Here is a 19,022-nt window from a genome sequence, read left to right as displayed (position 1 = left end):
ACAAGAACACCGCACAGGCAACAAACAATTGAAATACTCTTGGTTAATGGAAGAGTATGGTTAGAGTAGTTGAGGAATTAATTCAAATAGTTAGTGAGTCAGTGAGTTAGTTGCTTAAATTTAAAGGCATAAAGAAAGAAAGCATGTAACAGAGTGCAGAAATTAAAATTCAACAAGTAACTTGAACTGAATTAACAAAGCAAGAAAAATGCTCAATCTAGTTAACTTCCAATTTGAGAATTGTCAATCGAAAACCAATCCCCGGCAACGGCGCCATAAACTTGATGCGCATAAACTTGTTATGCTACGATTTAGGAAATTGCACGATCGGCAAAATTCCTTTCGGCAAGTGCACCGGTTATCGTCAAGTAAAAACTCACAATAGAGTGAGGTCGAATCCCACAAGGATTGGTTGAGTGAGCAATTCGGATTAGAAGTATGTTCTAGTTGAGCGGAATCAAGATTTAGATGAGAATTGCGGAATGTAAAATTGCATGAATTAAAGAGCGAGAAGCTAAATTGCTGAAATTAAAAGGGATGGGGGTGATTGCATGAATTTAATTGCAAAATGTAAAGAGAAAGTGGTAAATCAGAAATGGGGAATTCATTGGGTTGTAGGAGATATTGAGATCTCCGAATCAAAACATGTTTATCTCTTCCTCAACCAATGCGTTCATTGAATTTTGCTTGGCAATCTTATATGATTGGATCCCAATCCCTTGGTTCACCAATTCTCTCTAAAAACAAACAAATTCCCAATCCCTTGGTTTAAATGTTCATAAGAAGAGATGATGCTTGATCACTGATTATACCACACAGTTTCATGAACCACAATTTGGTAGGATTACATGTCACAATATCCATCCAAACCCCAATCCAATTCACTGTGAGAAAGCTTCTCTAGCATGAATCCTCCATTTCTTTCCCAAGGTTCCGAAGGATTCCAATTATGGGTAGTTTCTTTCCCAAGACAACTACCCAATGGAATTAGATCGAGAAGCTTTCTAACAAAATTCAAGAGAAAAGATTGAAGAAGAAGATAAACTATTATTGATTCATTGAATTACAATAGAGCTCCCTAACCCAATGAAAGGGGGTTTAGTGAGTCATAGCTCTGAATTCAATTACAAAGATATGAAAACTAGCCAAATGAAAAGATCAAAAAGTCCTTCCTAACTTAAATTCTATCCTATTTATACACTTTCTATATTGAGCTTCTGTTGTGTTTCTTGGGCTTTGAGGCCTCTCCCTGCTTTCCTTTTGCTTTGGGTTTATGATCCATAATCTTGATGAGGCTGCTGATCCAAATTCTGTAACATTCATTGAGCCAACTTAGTGATAATCAAATAATGACACATGACTCAACAAATTGAAATTTCAGACTCATCAATCCTTCAGGCCCAATCCCATAAACCATGATATTCAATTGGGTTTCATACCAGAGTAAGTTTAAGTTAATGTTTGTGCTCAAATACTAACTTAAACCGCAATATTTTTGGCCCAGAAACCTTTTCCAAGAGTGGCGTTTAAGTTGCAGTTTAAGCTTAAACTGCAGCTTAAACGCCAGACACTTCCAGTGACGCCTTTTGTGGAAGCACGTTTAAGCTTCAGTTTTAGGTTAAACTGAAGCTTAAACGTGGAAATGGAAGAAGGCAGCCCTGGAGGGTCACTTAGTCGAACACGTTTAAGCTTCAGTTTAAGGTTAAACTGAAGCTTAAACGTGGAGATAGGAAAGGCAGCCCTGGAGGTCGAACACGTTTAAGCTTCAGTTTAAGGTTAAACTGAAGCTTAAACGTGGAGATAGGAAAGGCAGCCCTGGAGGTCGAACACGTTTAAGCTCCAGTTTAAGGTTAAACTGGAGCTTAAACGTGGAAGAGGGGAAAGGTAGCCCTGGAGGTGTCGAACACGTTTAAGCTCCAGTTTAAGGTTAAACTGGAGCTTAAACGTGGAAATGGAGAGAGCAACCCTGGAGGAGAAAACTTGGTCGAACACGTTTAAGCTCCAGTTTAAGGTTAAACTGGAGCTTAAACGTGGAATGCTCCTGGTGCCTTTCTTCCTTCTGGCGTTTAACCTCCAGTTTAAGGTTAAACTGGAGGTTAAACGTGAAAATGCTTCTTTGGTGAGAGTTTGTGTAGAACACGTTTAAGCTCCAGTTTAAGGTTAAACTGGAGCTTAAACGTGGAATTGCTCCCATGGTGAATTTCCCACTTCTGGCGTTTAACCTCCAGTTTAAGGTTAAACTGGAGGTTAAACGTGGAAATGCTTCTTTGGTGAGACTTTCATTCTGGCGTTTAACCTCCAGTTTAAGGTTAAACTGGAGGTTAAACTTCAGTTCCAGCATTTCTTAGCCCTCATGATTCTGGCGTTTAAGCTCCAGTTTAAGCTTAAACTGGAACTTAAACTCCACATGTGATATTCAAGCTTCCTTTATTGATTTTGTTGCTTCCTTGCCTAGCCTCTTCTTCCCTGAAATCATCCAAACAATTGCATCAAAGTCTTGCAAAATTTCATGAGAAATCTTCCATTCATAGCATTCAAGTAATATAACTAAAAACTCATGGAATTTGCATTAAAATCATACTGTTTGGATGGTTCATTGCTTTGTTATTCATTTAACCATTCTTGGTTACTTTAAGCTCAAGAAAATGCATAAAACTACTAAAACTAATAGAAAAATACTAGTGAAACTAGCCTAAGATGCCTTGGCATCACTTCCAATAATTGTGTGGAAGAAAATGTATCCCCTGAGGTATCTCAGGGATCTCTTGATTTGCAATCAAATGTTCTACCACTGAGCTATAGATCCTTTACATAATTGTTTTACCACACCAAACTTAGAATGTTGCTCGCCCTCGAGCAAAAGAGGAAGGAATAGATGAAGAAGAAGATGTGGAAATAAAAACTAGGATTATGAGGAGGTAGAGTGGGGATCCTGTGGGGTCCACAGATCCTGAGATGATCCTGTGGTGTCCACAGATCCTGAGGTGTCAAGGCATTTACATCCCTGCACCAATTTAGGCATGCAAAATGCCCTTGCACACAACTCTGGGCGTTCAGCGCCAGGTTGGTGCCCCTTTTGGGCGTTCAACGCCCCTTTGCTGCCATTTCTGGCGTTGAACGCCAGAACCATGCTTGTTCTGGGCGTTCAGCGCCAGGATGCTCCCATTCTGGGTGTTCAGCGCCAGAACTATGCTCTGTTCTGGCGTTTGAACGCCAGACAGATGCTCCTCCAGGGTGTGATTTTTCTTCTGCTGTTTTTGATTCCGTTTTCAATTTTTATATTTATTTTGTGACTCCACATGATCATGAACCTACAAAAACATGAAAAACAATAAAAAAATTAGATAAACATTGGGTTGCCTCCCAACAAGCGCTTCTTTAATGTCAATAGCTTGACAGTGGGCTCTCATGGAGCCTCACAGATGTGTAGAGCTTTGTTGAGACTCTCCAACACCAAACTTAGAGTTTGGATATGGGAGTTCAACACCAAACTTAGAGTTTGGTTGTGGCCTCCCAACACCAAACTTAGAGTTTGACTGTGGGGGCTCTGGTTGACTCTGCTTTGAGAGAAGCTTTTCAAGCTTCCTCTCCATGGTTGCAGAGGAAGATCCTTGAGTTTTGAATACAAGGGAGTTCTCATTCCATTGAAGGACTATTTCACCTCTGTCAACATCAATCACAGCTCTTGCTGTGGCCAGGAAAGGTCTTCCTAGGATGATGGATTCATCCTCTTCCTTTCCAGTATCCAGGACTATGAAATCAGTAGGTATGTAAAGGCCCTCAACCTTTACTAATACATCTTCTACTTGTCCATAAGCCTGTCTTCTTGAGCTGTCTGCCATCTCTAGTGAGATTTTAGCAGCTTGCACCCCATAGATTCCCAGTTTCTCTATTACAGAGAGGGGCATGAGGTTTATCCCTGAACCAAGGTCACACAGAGCCTTAAAGATCATAGTGCCTATGGTACAGGGTATTATGAACTTTCCAGGATCCTGTCTCTTCTGAGGCAATGTCAGTTGATCCAGATCACTTAGTTCATTGATGAACAAGGGAGGTTCAACTTCCCAAGTATCAATGCCAAATAATTTGGCATTCAGCTTCATGATTGCACCAAGAAACTTGGCAGTTTGCTCTTCAGTAACATCCTCATTCTCTTCAGAAGAGGAATACTCATTAGAGCTCATGAAGGGCATAAGGAGGTTCAATGGAATCTCTATGGTCTCTAGATGAGCCTCAGAGTCCTTTGGTTCCTCAGAGGGAAGCTCCTTATTGACCACTGGACGTCCCAGGAGGTCTTCCTCCTTGGGATTCACGTCCTCTCCTCTCCTCACAGGTTCGGCCATGGCGCTTATGTCAATGGCCTTGCACTCTCCTTTTGGGTTCTCTTCTGTATTGCTTGGGAGAGTACTAGGAGGGATTTCAGTGATCCTTTTACTCAGCTGGCCCACTTGTGCTTCCAGATTTCTAATGGAAGATCTTGTTTCATTCATGAAACTTACAGTGGCCTTAGATAGATCAGAGACTAGATTTGCTAAATTAGAAGCATTTTGTTCAGAGTTCTCTGTCTGTTGCTGAGTTGATGATGGAAAAGGCTTGCTATTGCTAAACCTGTTTCTTCCACCATTATTAAAGCCTTGTTGGGGCTTTTGATCCTTCCATGAGAAATTCGGATGATTTCTCCATGTTGAGTTATAGGTGTTTCCATAAGGTTCACCTAAGTAATTTACCTCTGCTATTGCAGGGTTCTCAGGATCATAGGCTTCTTCTTCAGAAGATGCCTCTTGAGTACTGTTGGATGCAGCTTGCATTCCATGCAGACTCTGAGAAATCATATTGACTTGCTGAGTCAATATTTTGTTCTGAGCCAAAATGGCATTCAGAGTATCAACTTCAAGAACTCCTTTCTTCATAGGCGTCCCATTATTCACAGGATTCCTTTCAGAAGTGTACATGAACTGGTTATTAGCAACCATGTCAATGAGTTCTTGAGCTTCTGCAGGCGTTTTCTTTAGGTGAATGGATCCACCTGCAGAGGTGTCCAGTGACATCTTTGATAGCTCAGATAAACCATCATAGAATATATCCAGGATGGTCCATTCTGAAAGCATGTCAGAAGGACACTTTTTGGTCAACTGTTTGTATCTTTCCCAAGCTTCATAGAGGGATTCACCTTCTTTCTGTCTGAAGGTTTGAACATCAGCTCTAAGCTTGCTAAGCTTTTGAGGAGGAAAGTACTTGGCTAAGAAAGCCGTGACCAGCTTATCCCAAGAGTTCAGGCTGTCTTTAGGTTGAGAATCCAACCATAATCTAGCTCTGTCTCTTACAGCAAAAGGGAAAAGCATGAGCCTGTAGACTTCAGGATCTACTCCATTAGTCTTAACAGTATCACATATCTGCAAGAATTCAGTTAAGAACTGAAAAGGATCTTCAGATGGAAGTCCATGAAACATGCAGTTCTGCTGCATCAGAGAAACTAATTGAGGTTTCAGCTCAAAGTTGTTTGCTCCAATGGCAGGAATGGAGATGCTTCTTCCATGTAAATTGGAATTAGGTGCAGTAAAGTCACCAAGCATCTTCCTTATATTATTATTATTTTCGGCTGTCATCTCCTCTTCCTGTTCAAAAATTCCTGAAAGGTTTTCTCTGGATTGTTGTATTTTAGCTTCTCTTAATTTTCTCTTCAGAGTCCTTTCAGGTTCTGGATCTGCTTCCACAAGAATGTTCTTATCCTTGCTCCTGCTCATATGACAAGGAAGAATGGCCAGAAAAATGATAATAATAATAGAGATCCTCTATACCACAGTATAGGGATCCCTTTGTGAGTGGAAGAGAAGGGGGAGACAAAGAATGTGATGTAAAGGAAGAAATGCAACTGTACGAATGGAAGAGATGTGAGATGAGATGTTAGGATATGAATGAATAAATATAATAGAATGAGAGAGAAGGAGGGAATTTTCGAAAATTATTTTTGAAAAGGAGTTAGTGATTTTTGAAAATAGTTTTTGAAAATTGTTGGTATTTTTTTCGAAAATTTTTTTGAAATAAAAATAAAAATAAAATAATTAGTTAATTAAAAAGAAATTTTTGAAAAAGGGGGAGATATTTTCGAAAAATGAGAGAGAGAGAGTTAGTTAGGTAGTTTTGAAAAAGTTAAGAAACAAACAAAAAGTTAGTTAGTTAGTTGAAACAAATTTTGAAAAAGATAAGAAGTTAGGAAGTTAGAAAAGATATTTTGAAAAGATATTTTTGAAAAAGATAAGATAAGAAGATATTTTTGAAAAGATATGATTAAAATTAGTTTTGAAAAAGATTTGATTTTTAAAATCTCAATTAATGACTTGATTCATAAGAAATCACAAGATATGATTCTAGAACTTAAAGTTTGAATCTTTCTTAACAAGCAAGTAACAAACTTCAAATTTTTGAATCAAAACATTAATTGATTATGTTATTTTCGAAAATGTGGTATAAAAATGAGAAAAAGATTTTTGAAAAATATTTTTGGAATTTTCGAAAATAACTAAGAAATTTGAAAAAGATTTGATTTTTGAAAAAGATTTTGAAAAAGATAAGATTTTCAAATTGAAAATTTGATTTGACTCATGAGAAACAATTTGATTTTAAAAAATTTTAAAAAAGTCAATCCAAATTTTCGAATTTGATGAGAGAAAAAGGGAAAGATATTTTTTTTTATTTTTGAAATTTTTATGATGAGAGAGAAAAACACAAAAAAAAATGCAATGCATGAAATTTTTAGATCAAAACATGTGTTGCATGCAAGAATGCTATGAATGTCAAGATGAACACCAAGAACACTTTGAATGTCATGATGAACATCAAGAACATATTTTTGAAAAATTTTTAATGCAAAGAAAACATGCAAGACACCAAACTTAGAATTCTTTAATGCTTAGGCACTAAGAATTCAAGAATGCATATGATAAACATGAAAAGATACAAAACAAAAAAATCATCAAGATCAAACAAGAAGACTTACCAAGAACAACTTGAAGATCATGAAGAACACTATGAATGCATGAATTTTCGAAAAATGCAAGATGCACATGCAATTGACACCAAACTTATTATATGACTCAAGACTCAAACAAGAAACAGAAAAATCTTTTTGATTTTATGATTTTCTAAATTTTTTGGATTTTTATTTTATATTTTTCGAAAATTAAAAGGAAAAATAAGGATTCCAAAATTTTTAATATGAATTCCAGTAATCTTGCCATGTTAGTCTAAAGCGTCAGTCCAGGAATTAGACATGGCTCACTAGCCAGCCAAGCTTTCAAAGAAAGCTCCAGTCCAAAACACTAGACATGGCCAATGGCCAGCCAAGCTTCAGCAGGTGATCAGAAACAGTAGCAGGTGGATTAACTCCAACTAACTTGCTCTTGATAACAAATTGCTGCCTCAGTCCAAATGAATTTAGACATGGCTTTACAGCCAGCCAGGCTGCAACATATAATTACATGGGCTGGAGTGATTAGTTGAATACCAATCCCAAAGTAGTTTGGGTATGGCTTTACAGCCAGATATGATTCAACATATTTCATGAAACACTAGAATTCATTCTTAAAATTTTGAAGCCATAGAATAATTTATTTTTGAAAACATTTTTATTTTTTTCGAAAACAGATGAGAAAATTTTAGAAATTATTTTTTTTTTTTGAAAATATTTTTGAAAGATTTTTGAAAGAAAACGAAAAGAAAGTTACCCAATCTGAGCAACAAGATGAACCGTCAGTTGTCCAAACTCGAACAATTCCCGGCAACGGCGCCAAAAACTTGGTGCACAAAATTGTGATGTCCAGGCTCGAACAATCCCTGGTAATGGCTCCAAAGCTTGGTGCCTTGATCTTAATTCATAATTGTCACAACTTCGATACAACTAACCAGCAAGTGCACTGGGTCGTCCAAGTAATACCTTACGTGAGTAAGGGTCGAATCCCACGGAGATTGTTGGTATGAAGCAAGCTATGGTCACCTTGTAAATCTCAGTCAGGCGGATTTAAACATGATACTTTATTAGATTAAAATAAACAATAAAAGGGATAGAGATACTTATGTAGATTCATTGGCAGGGATTTCAGATAAGCGAATGGAGATGCTTTTCGTTCCTCTGAACCTCTGCTTTCCTACTATCTTCATCCAATCAGTCTTACTCCTTTCCATGGCTGGCTGTATGCAAGGGCATCACCGTTGTCAGTGGCTTGCACCCTGTCACGGCACGGCTATTCATCTGTCGGTTCTCGATCATGCTGGAATAGGATTCACCCTCCTTTTGCGTCTGTCACTAACGCCCAGCACTCGCGAGTTTGAAGCTCGTCACAGTCATTCAATCATTGAATCCTACTCAGAATACCACAGACAAGGTTTAGACCTTCCGGATTCTCTTGAATGCCGCCATCATTCTAGCTTACGCCACGAAGATTCTGGTTAGGAGATCTAAGAGATATTCATTCTAGCTTAATTCATGTAGAACAGAAGTGTTTGTCAGGCACGCGTTCATAGGGGAGATGGTGATGAGCGTCACACATAATCATCACCTTCATCACGTTCTTGGGTGCGAATAGATATCTTAGAAGAGAAATAAGAAGAATTGAATAGAAAACAGTAGTACTTTGCATTAATCTTTGAGGAACAGCAGAGCTCCACACCTTAATCTATGGAGTGTAGAAACTCTGCCGTTGAAAATACATAAGTGAAGTTCCAGGCATGGCCGAGATGGCCAGCCCCCTAAACGAGATCAATAGTCTCCTAAGATGAACAATGGAATAAAACTGAGACCACAGATGCCTAATACAATAGTAAGAGGTCCTATTTATAATAAACTAGCTACTAGGGTTTACATGAGTAAGTATTTGATGTATAAATCCACTTCCGGGGCTCACTTGGTGTGTGTTTGGGCTGAGCTTAAGTGTTGCACGTGCAGAGGTCATTTGTGGAGTTGAACGCCAGTTTTTGTGCCAATTTGGGCGTTCAACTCTGGTTTTGGATCCTTTTCTGGCGCTGAACGCCAGATTTGGGTAGAAAGCTGGCGTTGAACGCCAGTTTACGTCGTCAATTCTTGGCCAAAGTATGGACTATTATATATTTCTGGAAAGCCCTGGATGTCTACTTTCCAACTCAATTGGAAGCGCGCCATTTCGAGTTCTGTAGCTCCAGAAAATCCACTTTGAGTGCAGGGAGGTCAGAATCCAACAGCATCAGCAGTCCTTTTTCAACCTCTGAATCTGATTTCTGCTCAAGTCCCTCAATTTCAGCCAGAAAATACCTGAAATCACAGAAAAACACACAAACTCATAGTAAAGTCCAGAAATGTGAATTTAACATAAAAACTAATGAAAACATCCCTAAAAGTAACTAGATCCTACTAAAAATATACTAAAAACAATGCCAAAAAGCGTATAAATTATCCGCTCATCACTTATACCACGAAGATTCTGATTAAGGAATCCAAGAGATACTCATTCAATCGAAGGTAGAACGAAGGTGGTTGTCAAGCACACGTTCATAGGTTGAGAATGGTGATGAATGTCACGGATCATCACATCCATCATATTGAAGTGCGAATGAACATCTTAGATAGAAACAAGCGTGTTTGAATAGAAAACAGAAATAATTGCATTAATTCATCGAGACACAGCAGAGCTCCTCACCCCCAACAATGGAGTTTAGAGACTCATGCCATCAAAGAGTACAAATTTCAGAACTAAAAATGTCATGAGATACAAAATAAATCTCTAAAAGTTGTTTAAATACTAAACTAGTAACCTAGGTTTACAGAAAATGAGTAAATTATGATAGATAGTGCATAAATCCACTTCCGGGGCCCACTTGGTGTGTGCTGGGGCTGAGACTTGAGCTTTACATGTGCCTAGGCTGTTTCTGGAGTTAAACGCCAGCTTGTAACCTGTTTTGGGCGTTTAACTCCAACTTGTAACCTGTTTCTTGCGTTTAACGCCAGAATAGGGCAGAGGACTGGCGTTGAACGCAAGTTTGCATTGTCTAAACTCGGGCAAAGTATAGACTATTATATATTGCTGGAAAGCCCTGGATGTCTACTTTCCAACTCAATTGAGAGCGCACCATTTGGACTCTTGTAGCTCTAGAAAATCCACTTTGAGTGCAGGGAGGTCAGAATCCAACAGCATCTGTAGTCCTTTTTCAACCTCTGAATCAGATTTTTGCTCAGGTCCCTCAATTTCAGCCAGAAATTACCTGAAATCACAGAAAAACACACAAACTCATAGTAAAGTCCAGAAATGTGACCAGCTTAGCTTTCAGAGTTTCAAACGCCTGTAGACACTCTGTGTCAAACACAAATGGCATGTCAGCAGCTAGCAGGTTGCTTAGAGGTTTTGCAATTTTTGAAAAATCCTTTATAAACCTCCTATAGAATCCTGCATGCCCCAGAAAGCTTCTGATTGCCTTAACATTGGCAGGTGATGGTAATTTTTCAATTACTTCTACCTTAGATTGATCCACCTCTATTCCCTTGCTCGAAATCTTGTGCCCAAGGACAATCCCTTCAGTCACCATAAAGTGACATTTTTCCCAGTTTAAAACCAGGTTAGTCTCTTGGCATCTTTTCAGAACCAGTGTCAGGTGATCAAGACAGGAGCTTAATGAGTCTCCATATACTGAGAAGTCATCTATGAAGACTTCCAGAAAATTTTCCACCATATCAGATAAAATAGAGGGCATGCATCTCTGAAAGGTTGCAGGTGCATTACACAGCCCAAATGGCATCCTTCTGTAGGCAAATACTCCAGATGGGCATGTGAATGCTGTTTTCTCTTGATCCTGGGGATCTGCTGCAATTTGGTTGTAACCTAAATAGCCATCCAAAAAGCAGTAATAATCATGACCTGCTAGTCTTTCTAGCATCTGGTCTATGAATGGTAAAGGAAAATGATCCTTTCTAGTGGCTGTATTGAGCCTTCTATAGTCAATACACATGCGCCACCCTGTAACTGTTCTTGTAGGAACTAGTTCATTTTTTTCATTATGAACCACTTTCATGTCTCCCTTTTTGGGGATAACTTGGACAGAGCTCACCCAGGGGCTATCAGAAATAGGATAAATAATCCCAGCCTCTAGTAATTTGGTGACCTCTTTCTGCACCACTTCCTTCATGGCTGGATTTAGCCGCCTCTGTGGTTGAACCACTGGCTTAGCATCGTCCTCCAATAGGATCTTGTGCATGCATCTTGCTGAGCTGATGCCCTTAAGATCATTTATGGACCACCCAAGAGCTGTCTTGTGTGTCCTTAGCACTTGAAGCAGCGCTTCCTCTTGCAGGGGATTTAAAGCAGAGCTTATGATCACCGAAAAAGTGTCACCTTCTCCTAGAAATGCATATTTCAGGGATGGTGATAATGGTTTGAGCTCGGGTTTAGGAGGTTTTTTCTCTTCCTGAGGAAGTTTCAGAGGCTTTCTCAATTCCTCTGAATCCTCCAGATCAGGCTGAACATCTTTAAAGATGTCTTCCAGTTCTGATTCGAGACTCTCAGCCATGTTGATCTCCTCTACCAAAGAGTCAATAAGATCAACTTTCATGTAGTCTTTTGGTGTGTCTGGATGCTGCATGGCTTTGACAGCATTCAACTTAGACTCATCCTCATTGACTCTCAGGGTTACTTCCCCCTTTTGGAAATCAATGAGAGTTCGTCTAGTTGCTAGGGAAGGTCTTCCTAGAATGAGAGTAGCACTCTTGTGCTCCTCCATTTCCAGCACTACAAAGTCAGTGGGGAAGGCGAATGGCCCAACTCTGACAATCATGACTTCAATCATGCCTGATGGGTATTTAATGGAGCCATCAGCAAGTTGGAGACATATTCGGGTTGGTTTGACTTCTTCAGTTAAACCAAGCTTTCTGATAGTGGATGCAGGTATTAGGTTGATGCTTATCCCAAGATCACATAAAGCTGTCTTGGTGCAATTACCCTCTAATATGCATGGTATCATAAAGCTCCCGGGATCTTTAAGCTTTTCTGAAAAGCTTTTCAGAATGACTGCATTGCATTCTTCAGTGAGGAGAACTCTTTCAGTTTCTCTCCAATCCTTCTTATGACTCAAGATCTCTTTCATGAACTTGGCATAAGAGGGTATTTGCTCAAATGCCTCTGCAAACGGAATCTTTATTTCAAAATTCCTGAGATAGTCTGCAAAGCGAGCAAATTGCTTATCCTGTTCCTCTTGGCGGAGTTTTTGAGGATAAGGCATTTTGGCTTTGTATTCCTCAACCTTAGTTGCTGCAGGTTTATTTCCTACAGAGGTGGTTGGAGAAGCCTTTTTAGAGGGGTTGTTATCAGCACTTATGTGTGTCTGATCCCTCACTGGCATTTGAATGCCAGGGTTAGAAGTTGGATAGGCGTTGGACGCCAACTTCTTACCTGTTTCTGGCGTTTGAACGCCAGAACTGAGCTTCCATTGGGCGTTTGACGCCAGCTCCTTTCCTGTTTCTGGCGTTTGAATGCCAGAACTGTGCGTGCGTTGGGCATTTAACGCCAGCTTTACATCCTTTTCTGGCGTTTGAACGCCAGAGTTATTCCTCTCTGGGCTCTTACTGTCCTCAGAGGGATTTTGGATAATATTTTGCTCATCCTCTGTCAGTTGATCTTTTCTTGGCTTTCTGCTGCTCTGAAGTGAGGTATTTGATGTTTTTCCACTTCTTAATTGAACTGCTTTGCACTCTTCTGTTATCTGCTTTGATAATTGCTGTTTTGTCTGATTCAATTGTGCTTCCATATGTTTATTAGCATTTTTAGTTTCTTGTAGCATCTCCTTAACTTCTGCTAACTGCCTTGTTATAGAAGATAGTTGCTGATTGAGTTCAGCAACTTGTTCCTGAGGACTAAAGTCAGTTGATACTGCTTTAGCTTCTTCTTTCATGAAGGACTCATTACTTATGTACAGATGCTGATTTCTAGCAACTATATCAATAAGCTCTTGAGCCTCTTCAATAATCTTTCTCATGTGTATAGATCCACCAGCTGAGTGGTCTAGAGATATCTGAGCTTCTTCTGTAAGCCCATAGTAGAAGATGTCTAATTGCACCCACTTTGAAAACATTTCAGAGGGGCATTTCCTTAGCATCCCTCTGTACCTCTCCCAGGCGTTATAAAGGGATTCATCATCCTCTTGTTTAAAGCCTTGGATGTCCAGCCTTAACTGTGTCATCCTTTTTGGAGGGAAATATTGATTCAAGAATTTGTCTGATAACTGTTTCCATGTTCTTATGCTTGTTGTGGGTTGGTTATTTAACCACCTCTTAGCTTGATCTTTTACAACAAACAGAAACAGCAACAGCCTGTATACGTCCTGATCTACCTCCTTGTCACACACTGTGTCAGCAATTTGCAAGAACTGCGCCAGAAACTCAATAGGTTCTTCTTGTGAAAGACTGGAATACTGGCAATTTTGCTGCACCATGACAATGAGCTGAGGATTTAGCTCAAAACTGCTTGCTTTGATGGGAGGTATACAGATGCTACTCCCATATGCAGCAGTAATGGGGTTAGTATATGACCCCAGAGTCCTTCTGGACTGTTCATTTCCACTTAGGTCCATGATGGAGAAAGGGAGATGATGCGGATTGCAAATAAAATATATATTTTTTTTGAAAACCGAAATTAAAATAAAATAAAATAAAATAAATGAAAAATTGAATATAATTTCGAAAATTTGAAGAAAAAGAAATAAAAGAAAATTGAAAACTAAATTAATTAATTAAAAAGATTTGAAAAAGATGTGGGTGAGGATTTTCAAAAAAAATGAAGAGAGAGAAATTGGTTAGGAACACTACAAGAAAAATACTCATTTAGCCACACTTTTTTTAAGCTACATTTCAAAAGCGTAGCCTATTCATAGAATAGGCTATGCTTTTCTCTGTGTTTTCCTTTTATAAGAGAATAGGAAACACAATTATGGCATCATTTAAAAAGTGTAGCCTTAGATACAATAAAAATCACTTATAAAGCGTAGCCTTATATTGATATCTATGGATACATTTTTTGTATCAAAGAAAACGCTTTTAAAAAGTAACCTATTTATTATGTTTTGGGTACATTTCAAAAGTGATGCCTAATGTATTTAGGACTAAATGCTGACACTTAGTAAATTTTTTTCCCCTTTTTCACCCAAAAGCACACACGACCTTCAATTCGATCGCACCATCATTTTCAGAGAGCTCACCTTCGCCATTCTCCCCAAAAGCACAAACCCTTCACCATCGACACTCATCAGCTTCACCATTCTCACCATGGCCATTGACCATCGCCCCCCACTCACCACTCACCGCCAGTCGCCACTCACCACTCACCACATCGCTGCACTGACCAGCTCCTCTTCGCGCATAAACCCTTCACCATCGGCACTAATCACCTTTGCCATTCTCACCGTCGCCATTGACCGTCGCCCCCACTCACCACTCACCACATCGCTGCACTAATCGTCGCTTCTCTTAGCCGTCATGCACTGATCGTCGCTGCGCCGCCGCGCCGCCCTCACCAACGTCATCTCTGCACTTCTCATCGTCCTCTCTGTGCTCACATCGTCGGATAGGTATGTATTGATTTGCATTTGGTTCTGAAATTTCAAAGGTTTAGGGTTCTGATTTTAGGGGTTCTGTGATTGGGGTTTCTGTTTGGATTTGATTTGGGATTCAACTCTTATGATTAGAATTTATTGCTGATGATTAAGGTTCTAGTTTTAATTGATTGCCTATTCAGCTGCCGTGTTTATGAGAGGCAAAGGGATGAGTTTATAAGAATGAGATTACAGCTTAGAATACCCGCAATTGAAACGGGTTTTTTTACATGTGAAAATTCTGTACAATATTTTGAAAATAGATTTCATATTCTTTATTCGAGAACAAAAATATAACAATTCTGATTTGATTTGATTTGATTAGCCATTTTAGAATTCTGATTTTAGGGTTTTTAATTTTGGGGGTTTTAGGGATTCTCAGTCACCGCAAGTCACCTCTCACCACCATTGCTGCTCTGCTCTCTGCTCGCCCAGTCTTCGTCACTGCCTTTATAAGTAAGTGATATGCATTCAAAATACCTGGAAACTATTAATGATGTTATAAGTTTAGGATTGATTTGAATATTGATCCATTTGGACTATTTGTTATATATGATGCAATAAATTGATGATAATATATGTGAATTGTTTGAGTGATTTGGGGTTGGATTGCTATGTTGAGTGATGCAGAAATTTTTTATTTCATATGAGTATGCTTAAATGTGAAAAGTGACCAAAAATGGTGATTTATTAATCCTGAGTACTTGGGGCTGATTTAATCTTTCCAACAAGTCACAATAGGTAAAAGAAAGTTAGAATGCAAGGTTAGAGTGAGTGAAAAGCTAGGAATCAATTTTTGACCTCTCAAAACCCCAGGTTACATGTTGCAGAATTATGTAGTTTCGGGCAGCACTTTATAAACAAAACTGGGAGCAATCTAACCACTCAAAATGAGTGAAATTATTTTTCTATGAAACCTTGAGATGTCTAGATTGTTTCCCTAAAATTTCATAATTTTTCGATGTGTGGTTTGGGAGATATGATTTTTAGAAAATGGTCATTTTATGCAGAAATATTGCTGTCCGAATTTTGGAACAGCAACTTCAAAATCACATATCTCAAGAATCTGAAACTCTTTGGAGGTACAACTAAAGAGGGGTGAAATATTAGGATGTATAGTATTTTATGTCCAAATTTTAGGGCAATTTGAGTTTTGTAGGGAAAGTTGTGCCTTTTGGAAGCAGGGCTGTTTACTACTGAGACAGCACCCTTTCCTTAAAATAAAATCATATTTCAAGAGGCATAACTTTTTCTAGAGAAGTGAAAATGCCCTAGGACTTGAAATGGGTGAAAGATGGGTAAGTGTAGTTCAACCAACCACAGCAAAATTTAGGTGAATCCAACCAAAGATGGATTTTATATGATTTTTCTAAATTGGTTACTGCTTGCTGTTTTTCTGAAATGTACTAAATCAGTAGCCGGTCTTTAAAAAATCATATAAAATTAAATTCTTAGAATGCCGTTGCGAAACCAACCTATATATAGTTAATTGTAATTAGGATGAATTAGTGACAGGGTTGTTATTCTGTTAGCTACTGCGCTTGTGTATTAAGCTACACTTAGAAACAGTCTAATGACTCACACTCGTAGACTGTATGCCCATGCTCATGATTATCACATCAATTCTATTTCAAATAACAGGTGATTTAGGTTTTGTTCGTATGTTTCATTATTATATTTCTCCTCATGCAGTCTTGTTTTAAAGATGCCATTCCTTTTGATCTATTGTTTAATTTTGTTATTCTTGTCTTTTGTACCCCTGAAATCTGATGAAATTTGGATGATGGTATTTTTTTTCTTCTCTAGTGGCGGTGAAACTTTCATAGCGGCTGATGATTTGCGAATAAACCTTTGGAACCTAGAAATTAGCAATCAAAGTTTCAATATTTTGATGTAAAGCCCGCAAATATGGAGGATCTGACTGGTAAGCTTTCACTGCTATATTTTTATGCCGTTGTGAAATTATTTGTGGTGGTAACTTAGTATGCTTTACCTAGTTAAAGGAGTAATAACTTGAGTTGTAGTCATTTGATAAGTGTTCATTTTGTGTGTGCAAACTTATCTAGTCTAGATCACGGAGATGAACAGCACTACAGCAGTAAGATTATGGGTTCAAGGTAGAAAATAGGTGAACGAAAGGTTCTGTATAATTTTTTGGTATGGAGGTTCAACGCCTGTGAATGCTGTCAACAATGCTTGTGATAGGTTATTCTTTTATTGATGGGGTGATTCTTTTGTTGTTGCCAGTCAAAATTGTTGCCTTTTGCTGCTTTTAGGCTTTATAAGTTAAAAAATGATTCACTTGCTTGCTGAAATTGATTGCAGATTTTAGTTATCTTCTGTGGTCACCACATTTTAAAGCAGCAGCACAAAGAGAAAGTGACAACTTTGAAGGATGAACTTGGAGACATGAAGGCCAACCAGCAACAACAAGAGGAAGAGATTCATGAATTGCAGAATATGGTTTAGTTATTAGAAGATACTTATGTAGGATATAATATTTTAGTTTTTCGTAGAGTATTAGTAGTAAATTCTAAGTGGTCTCATGCTTATTTTGATATGACTATACTTAATTTAACGTGAGATGTATGAATATTTAAAATTAACTTCATTCCAATACTTTTGGTTCATTATAAATATATTTTGTTCACAGATAATTTTTATTATTTAAAAAATTATTTAGTATAATTATGTATTTATTTTTATTTTATAATATTTAACTCATTTAATTAAAAATACAGAATTATATATGTAATCATATTACTAAATATTATATTGTACAAAAAATTATTAGAATATTAATTATATATATACAGAAAATCAAAAAAAAAATAATGAGGGAGCTAAGGCTACACTTATATACAGTGGTTATAGTTATACTATTTGTTACGTTTATAAAGTGATGCAGTAGCCTTGAAAAGTGTAGCCTATTCTTTTGAATTATGATAACCATTAGTGCTAAAAAGCGTAGCCTTTGGTCCTGAATAGCATCACTTAATAAGCGCACCCTATTCTCAAAGGCCAGAAGCGTAGCCTTTGATACAGAAAAGCGTAGCCTTTGAGAATAGGCAACACTAGTATAGGCATCCCCAGAAAAGCGTCTCCGAAGCCTAAAAAGCGTAGCATTTGCCTAAGGCATAATTTTTTTTCATTTTTGGCTACACTTTTCAAGTGTACCTGAATGGGTGTTTTTCTTGTAGTGGAAGTTTTGAAAAAGATATGTCTTAAAATTAAAGATACTTGTAAGAAAATAAAATAAAATAAAATAAAATAAAGGAAAGATATGAAAAAGATTTGATTTTAAGATTTGAGATTAGAAAAGATAAGATAAGCTAGGTAAGAGAAGATAAGGAATTTAAATTAAAAAGTTTTGAAATTTGAAATAAGATAAGATAAGATTTTGAAAAAGATATGATTTTTTTGAAAAAGATTTGAATTTTGAAATTTTAAAACTAAGATAAGATAAAATAAAAAATTTTAAAATAAAATCTGAATTTTTAGAAGGAAAATTCGAAAAATCAATTAAAATAAAGGAAAAAGATATTTTTGAATTCAATGAGGAAAGAGAAAAACAATAAAAAGACACAAAACTTAAAATTTTTAGATCTAATGCTCCTTATTTTTGAAAATTTGGAGGAAAAAAACCAAGGAACACCAAACATAAAAATTTTAAGATTAAAATGTAAGAAAGACTCAAGAACACCTTGAAGATTCACAAGAACACGAAGAAAAAAAATTCAAAGACTCAAAGGACTCAAGAACATAAAAAAAAAAGAACACCAAACTTAAAATTTTTAGAAAGCCAAAAATAAATTTTCAAAAATTAAATAAAAACTGACAAGAAAATAGCAAACTTAAAACTTGACACAAGATTTAATCAAAGAAAAATTATTTTTGAAAAGATTTTAAAAGGAAGATACCCAATTACCAAGAACATAAGCACAACGCTCTAGCCAACTCAGCTATAAATTTAACGTGTTTTAAAAAAGGTATTTAATGTATATAAATTTTTTTTTGGATACTGATAATTTGAAAACCCACAAGAAAAACAAGAAAAATCTCAAAACAAGAAAAACTAAAGATAAAACAAGGAAAATAAACAAGAACAACTTGAAGATTAAGAAAGAACAATGAACACAAATTCGAAAATTTAAAAGAAAATAAAAACATACAATTGACACCAAACTTAAAATATGAAACTAAACTCAAACAGAAAAACTCAATTATCAGTTTATAAAATTTTCGAAAAATTTAAAAAGAGAAAATAAGGATTTAAAAAAAAGTTTCAACCAAAAACAATAATAGAAGACTCTAAACCAAAAAGAAAAATTTTTCCTAATCTAAGTAACAAAATAAACCGTCAGTTGTCCAAACTCGAACAATCCCCGGCAACGGCGCCAAAAACTTGGTGCACGAAATTA

At 37.2% G+C, this 19,022-nt stretch overlaps 1 non-coding gene across 1 annotated transcript; it reads left to right on the top strand.

The window, feature by feature from the left end:
• Nucleotides 1–5,102: 5,102 nt before the first annotated feature.
• On the top strand, nt 5,103–5,210 carry LOC148544299 (small nucleolar RNA R71). The gene has a single exon (XR_015900681.1). It is a non-coding gene; the product is annotated as a small nucleolar RNA R71 (small nucleolar RNA).
• Nucleotides 5,211–19,022: the final 13,812 nt, after the last annotated feature.

The sequence above is a fragment of the Arachis ipaensis genome, chromosome B9, assembly GCF_059453495.1.
Source record: "Arachis ipaensis isolate K30076 ecotype BB chromosome B9, ASM5945349v1, whole genome shotgun sequence".
Lineage (NCBI taxonomy): Eukaryota > Viridiplantae > Streptophyta > Magnoliopsida > Fabales > Fabaceae > Arachis > Arachis ipaensis.
The sequence above is the reverse complement of the archived record's forward strand: the minus strand, read 5'-3'. Positions and strand labels throughout refer to the sequence as shown.